The sequence below is a fragment of the Drosophila takahashii genome, chromosome 3L, assembly GCF_030179915.1.
Source record: "Drosophila takahashii strain IR98-3 E-12201 chromosome 3L, DtakHiC1v2, whole genome shotgun sequence".
Taxonomy (NCBI): domain Eukaryota; kingdom Metazoa; phylum Arthropoda; class Insecta; order Diptera; family Drosophilidae; genus Drosophila; species Drosophila takahashii.
Window position 1 is genome coordinate 24,805,380 of NC_091680.1, and position 19,622 is coordinate 24,825,001.

The 19,622-nt window shown below is 37.6% G+C and overlaps 1 protein-coding gene and 1 long non-coding RNA gene across 5 annotated transcripts in view; both read left to right on the forward strand.

Moving 5' to 3' along the window:
* Positions 1-2,360: 2,360 nt before the first annotated feature.
* Positions 2,361-4,248, forward strand: LOC138913051 (uncharacterized). Of its 4 annotated transcripts, none has more exons than XR_011418623.1 (3): positions 2,361-2,948; positions 3,060-3,216; positions 3,926-4,248. It is a non-coding gene; the product is annotated as an uncharacterized lncRNA (long non-coding RNA). The 4 variants fall into 4 exon arrangements; XR_011418624.1 differs by lacking the exon at positions 3,926-4,248 and having other exon boundaries at positions 2,361-2,845; positions 2,917-2,948; positions 3,060-3,796; XR_011418626.1 differs by lacking the exon at positions 3,926-4,248 and having other exon boundaries at positions 2,361-2,676; positions 2,812-2,948; positions 3,060-3,796.
* Positions 4,249-6,005: 1,757 nt separating this feature from the next.
* The window catches only part of LOC108066697 (uncharacterized), a 36,785-nt gene continuing 23,168 nt past the window's right edge, over positions 6,006-19,622 (forward strand). Inside the window, exon 1 of the mRNA XM_017155316.3 lies at positions 6,006-6,028. The gene's annotated coding sequence lies outside the window, so the exon portion shown is untranslated. The remainder of the gene's footprint in view (positions 6,029-19,622) is intronic.

Genomic DNA, 19,622 nt, shown 5'->3' on the forward strand with positions numbered 1-19,622 from the left:
ATAAAAGGTTAAAATACAAAGTAACATTTTAAATTCTCATAGCCGCTTGAATATTATCATGTGCACTTTTCATACGAATGTTATTTTTTCCCATATTTTTTCTCTGTGTAATGTCTGCATTGATTTGAAAATTGCAAAACGTTTGGCATGCGTATGTGTGTTTGCGGTTTTTGTTTGCTCAACGCTTTGGGTCGGGGAAAGCCCCCAACTATTTAGAAAATTGAGACACCTACGGGCAAGTCTATTAGTCGTATGTAGGGGCGGCTGGCTGTGCTCGAAGCTGTAAAACAAAATATTTACACGCGCCGCAAACAGCACGCAAGCCAGCTGAGAACCCTCCTTTGGCTCGGCTCGGATCGGATCGGTTTAGTTCCCTTTTCAGTCCAGGACATGGCAAGGACATGCGAAAGAGACATTAAAGCCAACAAAACGTTACAGAATAGAACACAACCGAGTTGAAGGAGTCTTAGGCTCCCTGCAAAAAAGCGGAAAACACTTTTGCCTGCCTCGCTCATATTTAAAGCAAGGCAGGAAAACCTTCGTCCTGGCAGGAACTCCATCCCACAAAACAAACCAGTGATGCCATGTTCGTGTCTGATAAATAATATTTAAAAAAAACCAGAAACGTTTATACATTGAAAATAAATATATATTTTTTAATATTCTTAATTTGAATTAAAAAGCTTAATTTCTTCATTTACACCTTACCTAAGTAATAAGATTTATGTATAATTTTAAAAAATCTACAAAATTAAATAAAATATACTAAATCAGGATACTTATTTCACTGAATATTTATTGGTGAATTTATAAGCATTCAATAACTGAAGCAATATTTTAACTTTAAGATATTTGCAAAGAAGCAAAAAATTCTTAAATAAAATCTCTGATATAGATTTTGTGATACTTAATCTGTATCCTACTAAAAATATTGTGCAAAATCACCGAAATGCCAGCACTGTCCCTCATATAGATGGCAAACTGGCCTGGCACGTCTGCTCCAACGCTTTTAGTCTAAATAAAGGCATTTAAAAGATTTAGAGCAAATGAACCTAACCTCAAGCGATGCCAGTTCCCAGTCCGCCATTAATGGGCTGCGGTTTTGGGGCGTGTCACATAAAAACAAAGGACACGCATGTCCTGCCTTGTCCTGTCTGTCAGTCTGCTCCGCCGAAACTCGTCCTCCTTCACTTGTGTGACATTTTTATGGCGAATTTAAGACACGCAACTTTTTGCGTTGCCTCCTTTCTTATTTCTCTGGCCTTTTTTTTGGGGTTTTGCCTGGTGATTTGTCAGGAGTCGCTTTAATTTCCTGATTTTGAGGGATTTCGAGGTTCCCCCGCTCGCTGATGATGATGACAAAATGACGCAAATAAAATTCTTCTGTGCATTTCCTGATCACATCCAGCGGTCTGCGTGCACGTAATTGCTTAATTTTTTATGTTTTTCTGCTTTCCCCCGAAGCTTTCCCCCAGCTTTCCCTTTGATTCTGGGCCCCGATTTTTATTTATTTTACGCTCTTGGCGTATTTTTATTGCCACCTCTGTTTTGTGCAGATTTTCTGTTAATTTTTGCGCTTGATTTTTATCTCCCAGCCGCTATAGTTAATTAAGTTATTAAGTGCGCCAAGGGAAGGACGTCACCAGCAACTTTATTTTGTATTATATAAGACTGTGTATGGTAATATCTTGTCTGTGGATGCACATATATTTTTATGACAACTGCCAGAGGGCCTAGATCAAGGCAGTTGATATTAAGTCTGCGACAAGCAGAAGGTGGCGCAGCTGCCGAAGCTTTTAGCTAATTAAGTCGAGGGGCACACTCTTAACGATTGAAGCTTACGAGCATAATTAAATGGATTCACCTCATTGGGGACATATAATACGGTCATAAATTAGAGTTTTCAGAACGGGATATAAGCCATTAAAGATAGGATAACGAAAAAGAACAAAAAGTGAGGAGGCTAATTTGGTCGTTTGGTTCTACAGATTCATTGATAATTTTGAATTGATAGTTTTTTGTTTTAAATAATTTAGATAAAATTTTAAGGAATCTCAAAATTTCTGTTAAGTTTTAAGTATTAAAATTAAATAATAAATTTCTAAAGCGTTCACTAACTTACTAGTTCTGAAGGATTTATTTGAAAAAATTGTTTTCAAAGAAAAATTGATTAAATTCAAAGAGAAGAATATATTTAAATAATTCAAGTCTTACATAACTAAGCTTAAGTACTGCGTTTCAGCAAGTGATATTCTTCATCCCAACTCATTACTCGATTCTCTAAAATCCAGCATAACCGTCACTAATACTTTTCAAATTCAGAGAAACCCTTTCATTCCGTCTCAGTTTCCCAGTACAGAGACATTTCTGGTGTCCACGCTTCAACGCCTACTCCAAAGTTTTAGCGCAACCAATGCAAATTAGCATTAGCATTTCGGGCAAGACAATGTTGTGCCATTAAGTTGCTCTCGAGCTCTCCATTGTTATGCATAAAGCTGAAACCTAGACGCGACGTTGTCATGCATAATTCAAAGTGTCCGTCAAGTTGTCATAAACTGCAGCAACAAAGAAAACTGAAGCTGGCGGAGCTCAAAGGAAATTAGCAAGCCAGAAACAGAGCAGCCAAATTTGGCAAAGACGAAACTCTCAGCAGCCAAGGAAACTCTGCGCAATTTGGTAGCTAAACACAAAAAGAACAACTCGGGAAAGTTACTCACAACTTATTGCTAATGTAAATATTTTGTTTTAATTTTCGGTCATGATAAAAACAACTTCTCATGCGGGCCTCCGGCTGCCTGTCTGTGGGACTAGAAGCATTTGAAACTTCGAAAGGGGAATTGTGACGGTAACACGAGATAGACAGGCAACTCTCTAAAGCGCAGTGATATAAAATAAAATTATGAAAACTAATTATAGGGGTCCCATCCGCAGAGGGTTGTTCGAATGAGGTGAGTCCTCAGTTTTCCCGTCAAACAGTAGCCGATATGGCCCAGTCGGCTCTTCGGCTGCCACGCAAACGTTCAAGATAATTAACCACTTATGTTTAAACAAATTTTAAGTGCTGCACCCTTCGCCCCTTTCCATCAAACGGGGGAGTGGCATATCGACGTGGGAATAATCAGAAGCACTGTCAAGTCGAAAGGAAATCGGATACCTTTAAGAAAGCGAAAGGAAAAATACCCTTGCCTGATTTATAATTAATTGCATTACCTAAAGGTAAAATTATAAAGTTTTTCAGATATTCTAGATAATTTACAAGATATTATAAAAATAATTTTAAGGGGTTTCACTTTTCAAAAATTTGAAAAAAAAGGCTTTGCAAGCAGAATGAGTTTGGTAAAAAAAAAAATTGAAAAAAGAGTGTTTAAGTATAAATGCTTCTTCATCCAGTCAAAGAAATATTTTTATACCCTTGTAGAGGGTATTATAATTTAAGAAGGAGACGTTTCCGACCACATAAAGGCTCTCATAGGAATATGCAAACAAATATAAGAAAATTCATTGTAACTTTGTAGGAAGTAGGCGTTTTGATTCTTGACTACTTAAAAACAAAATTTAAATAAATAGAAACGCTGAATCTGGAATCCCTGGAACTGCACCGAGTGATCATTCTTTTATCTGCAAGGGTATATAAGCTTCGGCTGGCCGAAGGTAGCTTCCTTTCTTGTTTTTAAATCTTTTATGTTATTTATTTGAATTTATCGTTCACTTCACAACAAATAAATAAATTCTTTGTTGATCCATAAAATAAATATTTCATATATCCCAATTATATGCAGTTAAAATCCCAAGCCCTTAGGAATGACTAAAGTTTGACCGCATAATTTTTATAGGAAATCCGTGACCGTATCAATAAAGAATCCTCGATCCACTTCCGTTCTGCGTCACCAACACAATTTAAAAGTAATAATACCCATTATTTCAGAACATTCAGTTCAGGAACTCTCTCTCTGTGCAGGAACTCTCCTCTGCTGCATTGCGGCGAAGTTTAAGTGAAAAACTTTTCTGTTTTTCCTTTTTTGCGTCGAAAGTTTTGCAGCTTGGCCGAGGAAAATTGCAGCGGCTGCCATTACAACGGCCAGGGAAATCACAGTTGGCGGTTAGGCGGGGTGGGGCGGCAAGGAAATGGCAGCGGAACCAAGGAATGTTAACCGAAAACAAACAGCAAACAGCGCGGTGACATTGATTTTTACGTGCCCCTGGACCAAACACACAACAGGCCACAAATGGCAGCTCAAGCCATCATTAACACGCACAGAGTTCAGTCCCAGTACTGGACTACACTTTTATAATTTAGGATGTATTTACTAATTAATATTAAATAAATAATATTGTACATAATTGTGGACAAAATAAAAATAATCTTAACGGACCTTAGGGAACTGAAAAACTATTCTTTGAAATATTCTTTAAGAAATAAATCGGGTAGCATTCATTTTTAAACAGTATTTTATTTTAAAATTTATGTAAGGTCTTTCGGTAACTTCTGTGTAATAATAATTTAGGAAAAAATATATTTCCCAAATTGACTTAGAAGTTAAAAAATTGATATATTTTGAAAAATGCGAGCTAAGAGATTTTATAAATTAAAATTAACTATTTAATCTTTTCTTGTTAATGTCGGCAACATAATGTAGATTAGTCCCAAATTTTTTACAGTGTAGCCCTCAGCTTGCAAGCGCTTGGAGCCGAAACTTAAGCAGCTTAGCAGAGTTGCATGCAAACGGAAGCACATTGTAGCCGCTGCCTCTAAACACAGGACCGTAGAAAGGACATTACACTCAGGACCCACATCGAAGTGAAGCCGGGCAACAAGAACTACAATGTTGTCAGACATTTAGACAATTGGACAGCTCTGGGGAGTGGTAATGGTAGTAGTGAAAACAGTATAGGGCTCCAAAGGGGGTGGCAAAGAGTTCGGGGCTTGTTGCAATTAAAGCCAAAGTAGTTTTGCCTTTTTAAAATAGTTTCCTTTTTGGCAAAGACAACGTCTGGAGTGGCTTCTCCATTGGAAAAAAACGGTAGGAGGAGACCTACAAAAGGGAAGTGGCAGAAATGTAGCAATTACTTTAATTATTGGCGGCAGGAAATGGGTTGACAGACAGAGCGGAAAAAGCCAAAAAAGAAGAGGGAAGAAGGCAGAGGAGGGAAAAAGATATAGGATAGAGCAAACTTGCGAGGCTGGAACTAAAAATATTTATAAAGATGCACAGCTTAAGCTTAAAAATAAATGCACAATAGAAATTATGTAAAGTAAGATTACATATTAATTATTAATTTTAATAACATTAAGAAGAAAAAGTTCAATATTTAAAAACAGGATGTTTTTCAATTTTAAGAACTTTATATCTGATTTATTTTTCTTAGAAACATCTTTCTTTAACCGAAAACACATATTTCATCTGAAACTTTTACAACCCCTGGTTATTCTTTAGTTTCCAGATCCTCTCGCAATTTGCACGTTTCGACAGCCTTCCTTTTACTTGCCAAACCACCCACGCCCATTCAATTACATGCCAAGGCAATTCCGCAATCGCTGGGAAAAAGTGATTTTACTTTGATTTTTGTCTGGCACCGAATACTTTTTGGCGCCTTCTCGCTGATTTGTAATCGCAGGACGATGGACCCCTCCCCCTTAGCAGCGGAACTCCACCACCCACCACTTAGTTTATTCCTTTGTTCTTTTGTTAATGCTGATGTCACGTAAAAAATTAGAGTGACCGCCCGCTGATAGCTCTCCGAACTGTTTGTGTTTTTTATATACCATACCACCCAAGGCGTTCGTTTTGGCACGCCCAGAATTCCGAAATTCGATTCATTATTTTTTGTAAATTGCTTGCACGCGTTCAATGCAAAACTTTAAGCATGATAAATGAGTGCAATTGTTGTTCCTGTGTTGGTGTTGCTCCTGTCAGGCAATTAACTTCTGCTTTTCCACCAAGTGAAATTTGATTTTTTTATTGAATTGCATTTTCAACCACCGTGAAAATCTCATAAATAAAGCAGTCAACGATTGTCGAGCGAAAAGGTAGGTAGACAGTTAGGCAACCCGCATCCCTCGCAGTAGCTGCATTTTTTATTCCCGCTGACAGCATAAAAAATAGGGAATAAAATTGAGTCATTGTCAATACTTCGTTTTGACAGGCAGACACACGGGAAAAAATATATTGTAATTTGATATCCTAAAAAATGGGCATTTCTTTTTTTTTTTTTCAATTTTGTATTTCATTTCAATACTAGCTGAAAATATATATTAAAATTATTTTTTATTCTGTCTGTTATACAGTATTTACAACTGAAATTTAATGATTAAAAAGGCGTTTACGTATTGCCCTTTAAATAATTATGTAAAATATAATTTTATTTAAATAAAAAAAGTTTAAATCAAATTCAAAAAGTTATTTAGATTTCTAACGAAAATTAAAATAGTGTTTTAAAGCATAAAATAGTTATTTTATGTTATTTATTTAAATGGAAGTCATTAATATTTTTCTCCGTGCAGATAGAACTGATGGATATTAAGGGAATTATGAAATATTCCCCAGCTCAAAGTCGAATTTCTTTCGGCCAAGAAACGTCTATCTCAAACGCCGAAAGGGAAGCCCAATCAATGTCTTTCAGTCTACCTCTGAATTTACCTTTGCCTTAACCACTCCGTTGTCTAGCAAGTTTGACTTTGACATTTTCGTTGGCATTGTCGTCCCGGCATTCATGTGCAGCCAATTTGTCCGGATTTTTTGGTGGTCGGGGTGGAAATGCCGGAGATAAGCGGCTTAGCTGGCTTATAAATGGAAATTGCAGGCAAGTTGCGTTTCCTGTTTATATAAGATCATGATCACAATGCTGCTGATGACGTTGCATGCTGACGATTTGAAAAATCAGATTAATAACCTGAATTGCTCTTGAGCTCAGGCACACAGAAACTGAGTGTCGAAGGCTTAAGCTCCCTTTTCCTTCAATTTCGATCCCGATAATTGGCTCACGTTCCAGGTAAATACTCAAAAGAGCATATGTGAACAGAGGACTGGGAGGATGAGTTTCGGAGGGCTGTGCTTCGAGGTGTGGGAGTGGGTGTGTCTGCGTCTGTGAATTTTAATTAAAAAATTTTTCCCAGCTGCACTCTTGCAATTTTGATTCCAACAAAGGTAAAAGTGAAGATAACGAAAGTTATTTGAACAAGAAGGAAGAAAAGAGAAGAGGAAGGCTTCCAAAGTTGGTAATCGTAATGAAATCACGTTTGGCACTCAACTAAAAGAAAAAACCTTAACAAATGTATACCCATAATTTAGGTTAGACATCAAATTGTGTTCTATTTAATCTTAATTTAGGGGCTTATTTGCACAGTTGTGCTCAAAACAACAGTAACTTTCGCTTGCCTTCAAAAAAAAAATATTTTCAAGGTCATTAAAATAATTCAACTAGACTCTAAATGTTAAACAGTGCTTTAAAACAAACATTTTAGCTTTATACATTTATTTACAAAATATAGTAAATTCTTTTCGAGTGGGAAGGGAATAGAAATTTCCAAAGCCAAACCAACAATACATCAGTATCAATTTACTGATTAAACGTTTAGAAAACTAATCTAAATTAAAGTCCAATCACTCCCAAAGCACAAACCACTTTAATTTAAACCGAAATTAAAGTTTTATTAGCAACTTGGGAACGGCAGGCGGGCACACTCTCTCCGCAATGGCATTTAATCAATGGACACCAGCATCGATCTGAGAACTGACCCTAAAACCAGGCAGATGGCTACGCTTCACTAAATTAAGAAATTAGTACCAAATAGAAAACAAATTAGGAAAGGGTCAGTTTGAAGAAGCGAAGGCCATAAATGCCCCGGGGATGACCACATCTCCTGCCCCGCCCATCGAAAATCGGACATCCTCCCCCCTTTTCAACGCCCAATGAATGACAAAATCAAAGTGATGGTCAGTTTATGATGGTCCACTGGGCCCGCACATTCCCAAAGCGAGAGTTCGATAAGACGGACATAAAAACTGACCACTGTCCACTATCCACTGAGAAAATAAGGAATAGTTACCCCTGCCTCGAATTTGCTCGGTCGTGTGTCCGCCTGTCAATCATGCGGTCCATGGGCGATAATTTAACTATTTCCCGATAATGAAAACGGTCCAGCAATTTCTGTCTGCCTAGGCAGAATCGGGAAACAGAACGAAAAATCAAATGTACTTTTTCTGATTGCCTTGGGGACCTGTGAATTGGATTTGCAAAGGGAGGGCCTGCTGATGATGCCGCATATGTAATGCTATTGATTAACTTTTATGCCTAAACGTATAGGCTCTGCATACTTTTCCGAAGCGACAAGTTGACAAAAATTGAGTTAGGCATCATGTAAAAATAGCTCTGGGAGTCACCGAGGAACAGGACAATCGATGCCAAATTAGGCAGCCCAGAAATTGTGACTAATCAGGCAGTTTACTTGTTAAATATATGAATAAAGGTTACAGTATTTTCTGACACGACTTCAAAAGGAACATTCCAGATCTTAATTTGCCTTAAATTCAAGGTTCCTTAAACATTATTGATCTTTTAGGTTTGCCTATCAAGATACCTAAACATATTAAATTTTTTCCTCAAATTTCTTTCTGAAATTTAAACATTTACAATACTTTTAAGTAAAATTATACAGCTATCAATTAATCTCTATTTGTCCGACTCCCCCGTCGCAGAGTTTTCCCAATCATTTTTCATGCTTAGGTGCAAATATAGAACTACATCATCCATCTGGGTTCCGTGGCGTGAGAAAAGTGTAACTGAATACACGGCCGCTCTCGGCAATTTCCACTTCACGTCCCAAAGTGACAAACCATTAGCATGTCGGGCTCAACCCCAAAATACCCCAAATATCAATCCGCCGATCCCCCTCTTTTGTAGGGGCCTTCAAGTTGGATATGCTCAATCCTTTTGCTGTCAGCCTAAAAATAACATTTTCTTTAATTTGATCCAGAGAAAGGCGAAGACTTTAAGCGCCTTTTTGACAATTTTCACGTCAACTACAAATCCCCCCATCGAGGGCAGAATCCCTGGAAGAGCCAGACGAAATTTACATACCCGAGTGAGTCGCTATATGTATTATATCTGGTGTACGAGTGTATATGTATATAAAAATAAACACAATTTTTGTCGCTCTGCTTCATCTCTATCTCTGGCCCTCTGGAGGCATTCGTTGATATAAAAATATGAAGCGGAAAATCAGTGACAGCAGCACGGCGAGGATTCCTTTCCTCCTGCGAGCCTGAGCCTGGTGGGTTGGTAGTTCTGAAGTGGAGTTAAATTACTTTTGGGTGGGGGTGGCATTCACCGGTGGTCGGGGTGGCACTCGGATCGGACTGGAATATCGTATCTACACGAGATACCGGCATGTGCATTGCATTTGCCTCAACGTTCCCTTGCTTTTTTTGTTGTTTTATTGGAAACTTATTCCCACAGTTCGTCCGACTGCCGGTCCAATCTGTCTGTTAGCTTGTCCGATTTGACTGGCAGCGAATGAAATATGGCTTTATGTGTAAAAAAAATAAAGGAACCGGTGGTGTGGGCAAAAACATACACGAAAATCAGCCAAAAAGGTTTGCTGATGGGTCTAGCAAATTGCATTCTGATATTTGGCAACTTCTGTTGGCTATTGATTTTCCTCAATTGTTAAATTTCACAACTTCAAGTGTCGGATGTCTTGGGGCCTCCACATCAAAATGAAATTATCTTAACTTATTAATGCCCTACCCTCATATTCAGTTACTTTCTCCGCTCCTCATTGATTTATGGGAAAATCATGTAAATTTTACTGAGCATCAAACTTGATTATTATTATTATTGATGAACTCCCCAATTCTCCCCCGATTTGATGGCTTTTTATGACTTTGCCGCTGCAATTAAATGATTTCTAATTGCTGACAGCAAAAAAATCCCTCACAAATGATTTGTTGATTTATTGTGCCTTGAGACTTTAGCTCATAATTTGTCATATTTCCCTGACGGCCCATTTTTGATAAAGATTTATTATGACATTTCCATTTTTTGTTGCGTAATTAATTATATCGGAGTTGTAAATGCGCATAGAGGCAAATTGGCTTGAGCTATTTTTATGCAGGAAATTGATTGGGTTAATCAAATAAAAGTTGATAGGCTAATAAAATCGGGATTGGTTTCGGAACGGGGCAAATTGGGGTTTTCTTTCGGATTTCTTAAGGTTTTTGTGCAGCCATTAAGAACTATTAATGTCTTGATTATGAGTGAATGTATGTAAATTAAGGGATGACTTTCTATTGTCACTATATTGAAAATAAACTATATAATTCACCGATAAATTATTTATTGGCCTGTTAAAGCGTTTGCCATGTCTCCAAATTTATCGCACAATATTATCATAAGTAAAATTGAAGTCGTACTAATAACATTTTTTTAGAAAATACATTTGTTTTACCAAATGGGTTTTGTTTGTATTTTAATTTTATTAAAATCATTCATATGTCATAATCATTCATAATATGAAAGTAATTATAAAAATTATATCTGTTTCTTAATTTATCACTATGGACGGCAGTCCATGTAGTGACGAAGAGCACCAGGAGAGTGTGCGAAGGCGACTACTATATATACACGAAGAAATGAAAATCTACTGTGATGGTCCGATCATAATGAATGATACACCTATCGAAAGGTATTGCAAAAACTAACAGGATTGCATACCAAGACTCTAAGAAAATCAATTGGCTTGGGAGAGAGAGCGGTGAAAGTGAAAAAGTGAAAATTTCGAAATTTGGAGCTGTTGGGGCCGGTGGGGATAATTGCCCCCTCGCAATATTTTACTTGTATTCCTTTTGAAAATACCCGTCGAATGAGGGGTCGTTTGTCAAAATCCGACACTCCGTTCAAAAGTTATAGCCAAAATAAGATTTTCTTCGTCTTCCCAAAATGAAAATTTAATTCTGTTTGTCAGTTTGTCAGTTTGTCAGTTTGTCAGTTTGTCAGTTTGTCCAAAACATGTTTTTTAAGTTTTGAAAATTTTATATGACGTTCATCACATCGATATAAAAAACTTTTGTTCTACCACTTTTGGAAAAACTCGCTAGTTTAGCGGGAAAACAGCTATAAATAGCTAAAAATCGGAAAGCCGTAACTTCTATACTACTAAAGCTACAGACTTGTGCTGCATCTCGTTTGAAAGGTATTCTTAAATGCTATAAACGCCTTCTATATGCAATTTGTGTAAATGTAATAGTTAAAAAAATATGAACAAAAGACAATTTTTTAAAACTTTTTTTTTAGCTTTTTTTTATTTTTCTAAAAAACGGCTCTAACGATTTTGTTTAAAACCTTAAACTGTATAGCCCTTGAGATTCCTTAAATTTTGGTATATAACACATTACTGTAAAAAGTCACGTTTAAAAGTTATTTTTATACGAAAATAGCCACTGTTGCCAGCTCGAACAATTAACGCTCCCTGAGTATTGAATTTTGTGTGAGGGTATACGAACTGTATTTTAGGGTCATGGAATCAGTAAATTTGCACTTAAGAGTTCCATATAGGAGTCTTTTGTTCTACGACTTTTGGAAAAAGCCGCTACTTTAGCGGGAAAAAGCTAAAAATAGCTAAATTTCGTTAGTTTGTAAGTTCTACACTACTAAAGGTACAGACATGTGCTATACCTCGATTAAAAGGTATTTTGAAATACTTCAACGCCTTTTTAACTTAATTTGTTAAAATACAATAGTTTAAAAATTATGATTGACCAATTTAAATTTAAATGTATATATTAGCTCCTATGAGAGCAAATGTAAACAAACAAAAACTTCTGATATCAAATAAAAACACCTCTTAACGAGGTAAAAAACTAGTGACGACCGCACCTTCAACATACAAAAGTTCTGATATCAACATTTGTGACGAAAAATTATTACACTCGTCATTAAATAGACTTTCTAATATTTTCTCATTCGGCACGCTGCAATAGAAAATGCCTGTGAAGGGAAAAAGGCTGGAATAGTTTTCTAGGGCGGTCCGAATGAGAGAATATTAGGAAGTCTATTTAATGACGAGTGTAATAATTTTTCGTCACAAATGTTGATATCAGAACTTTTGTATGTTGAAGGTGCGGTCGTCACTAGTTTTTTACCTCGTTAAGAGGTGTTTTTATTTGTATTAAAGTATGGAAATATTTCACAAAATTATTTGAGAGCTGCATTTTAACAAAATAAAAAAAATTGTATAATAAATGGGTGCCCTATCAGGAGACCGCAGTCCTGAAAGCCTTTTCTCGCTTTTATGACCGCCTTTCCAGGATACTGCTCGCATTCTTGGCCAAGACGTGTTGGCCTTATCGCGGCCCCACTCCAATCCAGCGAACGATATTTATACGGTGGGACTTAACACAAAGCGACCAAAAACCGCCAGCAATTCGGGCGACCAACCAAAGCCAACACATTTCGGTGATTTACATTGATAAAGTTAATGGAATGGAATGCGTGCGCACTCGCTGACTCGACTGCGATTTCGATTCCGGTTCCATAAGGCGATATATGGATATATGCGAATGGAGGAGAGTGTGTGTGCAGAAATTTGCATTTCTTGTGAGCAACGCCGACAGCGTCACACGCCAAACGGAAGTTGTATACAAAGAGTTGCACTTAAAAAGCACCCGACAATGTTCCCGTTTCCCATTCATTTCCAAGGAGATACACAGTGATGATTTTTTTTAAACTTAAAACTTTGACTGTTTTGTATAAAAAATATATCTTTGCATAAAGGCAGCAATCAATCTAAATATTAAAACAAATAAAAATATAATTATAAATTATAAATTCGATTTCTTTAATAAAACTTTCACTATAATTCAGAAAGCACCGAAAAAACAAGAAAGGAAGCTACCTTCGGCCAGCCGAAGCTTATATACCCTTGCAGATAAAGTAATACTCACTCGGTGCAGTTCCAGGGATTCCAGATTCAGTGTTCCTATTTTTGAATTTTGTTTTTAAGTAGTCAAGAATTAAAACGCCTACTTCCTACAAATTAACAAGAATTTTCTTATATATGTTTGAATATTACTATGGGAGCCTTAAGATATAGTGGTCCGATCCGGCTCGCTCCGACATATGTACCTGCAATAGAAAGAAGACTTTCGGGAAAGTTTCATCGCGATAGCTTTAAAACTGAGAGACTAGTTCGCATAGAAACGGACAGACGGACAGACGGACATGGCTAGATAGACTCGGCTATTGGTGCTGATCAAGAATATATATACTTTATGTGGTCGGAAACGTCTCCTTCACTGCGTTGCAAACATCTGACTGAAATTATAATACCCTCTACAAGGGTATAATAGGAACAGCGACCTTTTTAATATTCTCTACTCTTAATTATATCACAAGAAAAATTAATAATTTAATAATAATTTTCTTTTACATACATTGTAATACAAAATGATAAATATTTTTTCCAGTGCTGCTTTCAACATGCATACGACATTCAGGACATGCAATTTTTATGGCTTGTAAGCTGCCTCCCATTTCGGCAATTGAAATGGGCCTGGTTCATGTTTTGGGGGGGTTAAAGGAAAAGTGTATTTTTTTTGCTGGTGGGGAGACTCCCTGAGCGGAAATGAAAAGCGCCTAATCTAACAAATTTTCGTGCTAATTTAGGTCAAAGGCGGATTTGCATAAATTTCGCCCCGTATTGCAGGTGCTCACCTTTTGCCACCTTATCAAAGTCCATTAGAGCCGAGCCAGCCAACATAATTTGTGAGGCCGACGTCAGGTGCTCGTACTCCTTACTCCCCCCTTCCGTTATGAAAAAAGAAAAGTATTTTCTCGGTATTTAAGTCATACTGACACATGACAAATTCCATATGAAAATTCCAAAACAGCCCAAGAGGGAGCCATGGGAGCCGATGCCAGAAGTCATTAGCCCAAACACCCAGTTCTCCAGCAAATTCACCAAGTGGGCCTGGGCCAAATGGAATTTTGTCATAAACGTTGTTGTCGTTTTTCTTCTTTTTTTTTGCCCCTGTTCTGGTTGCCGACACTAGTGGCATATTTTCGTGCAAAATTTCACGCTCATGCATATTTAAAGAGAGTTTAACGGAAAAAAGGCACACGAAAATCTTGAATCGTATAGGTTGAATGCTTTTACTCTTTTGTTGATGGGGCCACCAAGTCATTGAATATTTTATAAATAGGTTTTGGGTTTTTTAGTCAACTGTTATGGTTCTTATGGCCGCACAAAAGGCTTGAACTGATTTCGTAAAAAAGTTTAATGTAGGATTTAAATGTTTTTGTTTTTGTTTTATTCTACATAATTTAATTAATTTAATTTAATTTAATTTTTTAAAACCTTATTTTTAAATCGTAAACATTTATTACCTTCAAAATGCCATCAATGTAATACAAAACAAGTTTTTTTTTTATTTAGTTGAATTATATTTCTTTCTTAGAACTAATTGTCAGGTTTTAATAATAATAATAAGTTTTATTTATAGATTTAAGTTTACTTAATTGAAATAAATTCTTCGAACTTACAAAATATTTTATGGTAAAAATTCTTTTAACACCTTTTTAATATATCGCTTGCCACCCAAATGGCCTGACATTCATTGTTATGAGGAATATTTATTTTATTTGACACATTCTTTATTTGAATAATATTTTAATCCTTTTGTATAAAGTTAATCCCTTGCTATAATACTCTATTCACTGTTTCAATTAATTTTTAATGGGTTATTGTTATTATAGGTACAACAACCCACACCCTTTACCGACTTGACCCACAGTTCTACTTGGCGTTATCAACTGGGCTCCCTAGCATGGAAATGCGCTAACTAAATAAGCCCAAAATTATAAATTACCATTGGATAGCCGGCACGAAAGCCACCGGCAGCTGATAGCGGGCCTTTCCCCATAATTTTGCACTTTTGCAGCTGTCCAAAATGGGGGGACATCAATCAAATGTCATGGGGAGAGCATTTCAACTTAGCGCGCTGAGTTATTGTTGGAAACCATTTCTGCCATAGGTTGAGGTCGGTATATGTATATTTTCTTTGTATTTTACGATTCAGTTTTTGGGCGTGTCCTTGCCGGCTTTTGGCCGCATTAAGTGCACAGTTGCGTGCACACACGCCCAACCCGTTCGAAGGTGTAAAAGGGGGCGTGGCCATTCGGAGGTGACGCCACGGGGCGTCCGGCAAGCAATTTACCTCAAATTGTTGCCATTTGTTTGCCCGGCGCTTAGAGAGCCTCGAACACAAAGTTGCATTAATATTTCTTGTGTGTTTAAATTGTTCATCAAGTTGTGCAAATTATGGAAATTGCCGTGCGTGAACCAAGGGAACAGAGCGACAAGTCGTCGGGAATCTGGGATAATAGCTGATGGAATGACATGGAAAAGGATTTCTGTGAAAAGGGAATTTTATGCCGGAATTTGCATTTCAATCGATGCAGGACAAAGACACGTTAAGCAGACACAACCACTTTCAAATAAAGCTATTTGTTGACTTGTGAGAAAATTCTTTCTATTGGATATATTTTTTTTATTTAAGGAACTTTTATGCTCAATTGCAAAATACTTATATTTCAATTTGTCTGCAAAGAGGAAAAATATTTTAAATTTTTCTTGATATGTTTTTGTTTGTTAAAGGGAATCGAATTTATTTCAAATTTGATTAAACACTATTGGAATTTATTTTTATATTGAATTTTAAACGAAATACAATTATATTATTAAATGCAAGTTCTGGGGATTTAAACCTTTTAAATCTGCATCCATGGCCTTCGCCTACTCGTTTTCTGTACTTTTAAGCATTGAGAAGGAATTATAAAAATGTTTTACCTTGAGCTTACCAGCAAGTCCGGCCCCACTTGTATTTATCAATAATCATTTTTTGCCCGACCTGCCGTTAAGCGAAATGCACTTCAGGCCTTTGCCTCTTGGCCAAGTCCCTCACGGTTGAATGCACCCGTTTCTGTTTGGGCTTAACCTCGCCTGACCTACTCTGCAGCAGGAGCAGGAGCAGGAGTAGGAGCAGAAAATCTACAGATGGCGGCTTCGGGCAGAAGGAAAATGCAATTTCCTTTCTCCATTTTTCATATGCGCATTAAGCGCCTTTTCCACATTTCAATTTGCCAAGCGAGCTGCCTGCACGGCGCAGTTGTGCTTTTGGCCTGGCCCACAACTATTGCCACCTGGGCCTGTAAGCATATAAAAATTAATATTTGAATGAGTAACCAGAAAGAAGCTCGACTGGGTTATGATTCCAGGACCGAAAGGATCCTCGGGCTCCTCAGCTCCTGGCAGAAGGAGCACTCTGGGCATATATATGGCCGAAATGTGGCTGCTTAAAAATGCATGAGAAGTCAGTCTGCTGGAAAACTGGGTGAAAGCTACGGTTGCACTGGCACAAACAACTTTATTTCCACTTAAGTTGTAAATTATACGGAAACCTGGCGCCAGGAGGCCACCCACTTGGGCATTTGGCATTGTCCTTGCCCTTTGACATATTGTTTTCGCAATTGTCCGACCACAAAAAAAGGGCAGACATTAAATTAGGCGAAGGCCGAGGCCATCAAACTGTCCAAAATACACATAAATTTAATCGGGAAAAATTCTCACGCATTCACCTGTGGCTGCAATCACGTCCCCACCATATGGCTATACCTATTTATTTATAACAAAAGCGAGTTTCCCCTTTAAATACGTGGGCACACAAAGAACCACAAACAAAGGGAAGAGACGATGTCTCGCGGTGCTGCAGCCTCACAATAAATGTACAAAACTCGAACAAAAAGATGACACAAACAAAAATAATTTCATTTCTATTTCTCGTTACCAATTTCTATTCTTCCTTTTGTATTGTACCAGTTCCCCTTAAAAATGGGTTTGACATTGTCTATGCGCAAAGTGTTGGGCCAGTGGCTACAAAAAGCCTTCGAACACACGAATATCGTGTTAAGCACACGTCGATCTATTGTTTTGGTGATTTCTGGGCTAAGGATCGTGTTATAAAATTGATTATACACACTTGCCCCGGGACAACAAGATAATACAAAAGAACAGACTATACATATAATTTATTATATGATTTCTATGAATATTAATAGTAGTTTTGTGGGAAGCCTCTCTAAAGAAAAGGTCTAGTTAAAGTACAGTAAGCCCCAGAAAGAAGCGGAAATGAGTGGGTAGTTTTCCACTTTTTAGCTTCATTTAAATATGCCAAATGACTGTCACTTCCTCTCAATTGAGGTCTTAAGTAAGCAAAGAATCCGGCTAAAGTTTTAACTTCATTAGTAGCCAACAAATTTTTGCTCAACCTTTTTAACCCACGGTATCTCGGAAATTGGATGAGAACTATTTTCTTCGGAAAACTTGTAGTCACTTTATTTTATAATTTGCCTAACTATATATGAATTTATTATTCATTCTTACTTATACTCCATCCGTAAATTTTTGTGATTAATGCCATTAATTCCCTAACACTGAAAATACGCAACAGAAAAGCCACATTGAACCTTTATAGGGTTAAGTCGAAAGTTTTCTTTGCTGCAGACTTTATTAGTTCCACTCACTCACCTGAACTTGCGTTGTATCTTCAAACTTTTTTCAAGTCCAACCCGAACCGAGCAATCATCGTCAAGTTTAGCCCAGGAATCCTGACAGTTTTTGCCAACCACTAAATGTCAAACTTTGTGAGGTCCCGAGCGAACGGGACAGGGAGTGATGAGTGAGAGGGACAGCAGCCACGTCCTGTCTCATATGTGACATTCAAGTGTCATCAAAGGAAACGTGATGGTTTGCATTTTTATGAGAATGACAGCTAAATGTGCGGAATCCCAGTTCCAATGACTTGAGTGACTTTCAATAACAGTAGACGACAAACGGAGGGCCTAAGATTTAGCATAATTAAATTTGGAAAAAGTTTTTTCAGTGCCTTTTTTGTATCCGGAGCAGACAAAGGATCTGCGATGCCTGGAAATCAGCATAAAATAATTGAAAATGTGTACGGTTCTGGTTCTATTTGAATAAACGCAATTTGAATGCAAAAGCACGAAGTGCAAACAAGATGGCAGACGTGAAAGGATATACAGGATGGGTGGTTTTCGGATGGGAGCTTAGGAGCCGGAATGGCAGGATGACAGTCTCCTCTTGTCTGCCGTTGATAGATGGATGGCACTGAATGGGGTTTCAAATGGACTCTTTTTTTTCCGGCAAGGTAAGGAGAAGTCAAAGGGTGGGTGGGTAATCTTCATCTTTGGTCAACTTAAAGTGCCTTAAATCTCAGCTCCTTTTCACCGGGATTTTCCCCGTATTTTCTATCACTAATCAGCCTCGTTTTCCGCCCCTTTAACCCACGCCAACCTAATCTAATCTCATTTGCCAGCAGCAGACATGAAAAGACCAGCTGTGGGTCTAGGCCTAAGCCTTTTGTTCCCCTATCAAAATCGCACATTTTCCGCACTTTCCACTTTCCACTCTTTGGCAATTCACAAATTTCCACACCTACGCACACAATTGAGCGTGCGGGCAAGTGCAAAGAGCACTGTAGCAACAACAAAAAAATTGTTAATGCCATTTGACAGTTGACAATTATAGCAATTGTCATAGCATTTAACACGAGAGAGCTGAGCACTATACGAAAATGCGGAAAGGGATGGATGAAATAGTCCATTGTTGTCTACACTGAGAGAAAAGAAACTTTAAATGTGTCTTACCAATACCATTTTTAAAAAGCATTTAAAATAAATAAATTTGGGGACCTCAAAGAATATATTTTTCTTCCAAAAACGGAATCTTATGTATTTCTGTTTTAAATATTCACCATCCTAATAACAAAAAAAAAACAAAGTGAATACATTCACTAATGTGGAGGAATCTCAACATTTAAAAAAAAAATTAAGTATAAAATAATAAAATACATATTATTTATCTAAATACAATTTAAGATGTATTTTATTACCAAAACACAAGATATAAGATATAAGATATTTTTCCCAGTGCAAATCTAGGCACGGGGATAGAAAAAGCAAACGAGGGTTAAGCGACAGAGAGAGGCGGATGTTAACCCTTGGTGGGCCGTCCTCACCCCACCATTCGTTTTGTCCTGTCACTCATTTACCCTTTTTTGCATGTCAGCGGGCATTAGTTGTCCTTGCTGCTCCTGATGTTGCTGTTTTTGCCGCTGCTGTCCTTGGTGCTCTCGGACTCTGCTTATCTGCACCAAATTTGCACAGTCATTGTCAGGACTCGAGGTCCTGGACCGCCCCGTAACCCCTCTTGAACCTCTATTTTCGCCCGACTATCCTTTCATTTTACTGCTCTCTCTCCCTTTTGTTCGCACTTTTTGCCAACTTTGCATATGTGCAAATAATTTAGCATCCCAGCAACAGCAAAAACATCAGCAAAATCCAACAACACCAGCAAGGACAATTGTGGATTTACTCGAGATTAGGGATCTTTGTTAGTCGGTCTGCGGGTCTGTTTGTTTGTCTACTGCTTTGCTGGCCAAATAAAAATTATAGTTGGCCGGTTCGTAGAGGGTTTCAATGTTAGTTGCTTTGTTAAAGGAGTTGCCACTGGTTTAGGACAAATACAATTTGGCTCCGCGCCGAGTTTG